The 2,500-nt window shown below is 40.8% G+C and overlaps 1 protein-coding gene across 1 annotated transcript in view; it reads left to right on the forward strand.

Annotated features, from left to right (window-relative positions):
* Nucleotides 1–2,500, forward strand: part of LOC135104016 (uncharacterized) — a 115,605-nt gene that overhangs the window by 2,165 nt on the left and 110,940 nt on the right. The window lies entirely within an intron of this gene.

Genomic DNA, 2,500 nt, shown 5'->3' on the forward strand with positions numbered 1-2,500 from the left:
CAAGAGAAAAGAAGAGAAGAGAAAAGAAGAGAAGAGAGAAGAGAAGAGAGGAGAGGAGAGGAGGAAGGAAGAAAAGAAGGGGAAAAAAATAGGAGAAAGTGGACGAGGAGGAAGAATGAAGAGAAAAGATAGAGGAGGAGGAGGAGGAACAAAAGAATAGAAGAGAAGAGAGGACAGGAGAGAGGAGAGAATGGGAGAGAGGAGGAGGAGGAAGAGGAGGAGGAAGGCAACGAAAACGACGAGGGAAAGGGAAGAGCAGACGAAAGGAAGGCAGAACAGAGTAAAGGAAAAGAAAGGAATAAGAAGAACGCGTGAGAAAGAAATAAAAAAGCAAAAGAGGCGAAAAAGTAGAGAAAAAAATAGAATGAAGGAACGAGAACGTGGAAGAAACGAACAAAGATAAAAAAGAAAAGAAAATAAATGAAAAAAAAATTGTAGAGTAGAACAAGGAGGAGCAAAGGGACAGACAGACAAAAAGAGGAGGAGAAGACACCACCACCACCATCACCACCACCACCACCTCTATAAAGTTAATGAAGCAAAGGTACGCACAATTTCATATAAAAAAAAAAAAAAAGAAGAAAGACACAAGCCGTTCTCAGGAGGCAGGCTGCGTACATAAGAGGTTTTCGCGACCCATACTTTCTTATTAGGCGAGAAAGGTAAGACTCAAATTTTTACCGAAATCTGATTTTCTTGGAAGCGAAGCACTCATTTATAAGAGACGCACTTTTCTAGAGGAGAGCAGAGTTTTTAAGAGGTGCAGTTTTGGGGATGGAAAGAACGAAGAACTTTTTAAGGGTTATAGTTTCAGTAAGGAGGGTGTTGGTGGGTGTGTGGTGGTGGTGGCTCGGGAGGGAGGGAAGGGACATGGGTGGATGATGGGGGAAGGAGTAAGGGAGTGGGGACAATAAAAAGATTCGAAGTTTTATCGCATGGGAGATAGGGAAGGTGTGATAAAAACTGGGGAAGAGCAGGGAAAACAAAGAAAAATGGAAAAGGGGAAAGTTAAAAAGCTGGAAACATGTGAGAGAAAAAAAAAAAAAGCAACGAGGTAAAAAGAATGTGAGGTATAAAAGGAAAGTGAATAAAGAAAAACGAGGAGGAGGAAAATATAAAGAAACTTTAATAAAAAGAAAAAATACATGGGAAAAGGGAAGATCGGATATAATAGAAATGGGAGTAAAAAGGAAGAAAGAATAATAATTAAAAGAAAGCTGAGAGAAGGGAAAAGTATCTAAAAATTAAAAGGGGAACTGCCAAAAAAAAAGGAAAATGAAAGGATGAAAAGTGTGGGGAAAAGGAAATTAAGAAAAGGTCACGAGAAAGAAGAAGCTGAGAGGAAGGGAAAGTGAAATAAAGGAAATAAAAAAGGAAGAAAAATACAAAAAAAAGAAAGTGAGGAAACGAAAAAAAATGGGAAAAAGGAAAACAGAAAAAAACAAGTTCACGAGAAAAAAAAAGTTGGTAGAAAGAAAAAAGTAACAAAAAAATAAAATAAGGAAATTTCCCTCCCCAAAAAGGAGAAAAATATAAAAAGAAAAATGAAAGGTCGGAAAAAATAGAAAATAAAAAGAACAAGACTACGAGAAAAATTAAACTGCTACAAAATAAAAACTGCTAGAAAAGTTGCAAAAGAATTAAATATGGATACTGCAAAAAATGAAAAAGTGTAAAAAAAGGAAAGAAAATGAAAAATAAAACCCGACAAACTAGGAAAATAAGATCACGTCTCTCTGCCACACAGCCCGTCAGGAAAGTGCCAACCAGACGCCCAGTACGGCCTTGGATGCCAAATAACTCCTCCTCCTCCTCCTCCTCCTCCTCCTCCTCCTCCTCCTCCTCCTCCTCCTCCTCCTCCAGGGTGAGAGTTGGCAGGGGGAGAGTTTGTTAGGATTGCTCTGCTTCGTGTTATTCGACCTCGACTTTCGGCTTTCCCTCCTTGCTCTCATGCATACATCCGCTTTTTACCTTCCTTCTCACCTGACTTGCACGCATATATTGGACGATATTGGATTCTCTCTCTCTCTCTCTCTCTCTCTCTCTCTCTCTCTCTCTCTCTCTCTCTCTCTCTCTCTCTCTCTCTCTCTCTCTCTCTCTGGCATTTCCTCTGCTGTTCATTCCTTCGGTTAGTTTCTCAAGTTTCCTCCTCCTCCGGTCCAGTTTTTCCTCTTAATACTTCTCCCTAACCCCCTCCTCCTCCTCCTCCTCCTCCTCCTCCTCCTCCTCCTCCTCCTCCTCCTCTTCCTCCCAGTCCTCCTCACAAATGCACCAAAAACATGTGAATACCAGATCCTCTTCACCTCCTCTTGTGCTTCTAAACAACTCTCTCTCTCTCTCTCTCTCTCTCTCTCTCTCTCTCTCTCTCTCTCTCTCTCTCTCTCTCTCTCTCTCTCATCGTGGCAGCTTCTATTTATTTTTTTTTTTATATAATCTGGCGTCCCAAACCATATTTTAAAGTCTCCTGGCTTCATGCATCACAACGCCATTCTCTCACCCT

This window comes from Scylla paramamosain, chromosome 10 (genome assembly GCF_035594125.1).
Source record: "Scylla paramamosain isolate STU-SP2022 chromosome 10, ASM3559412v1, whole genome shotgun sequence".
Classification (NCBI taxonomy): domain Eukaryota; kingdom Metazoa; phylum Arthropoda; class Malacostraca; order Decapoda; family Portunidae; genus Scylla; species Scylla paramamosain.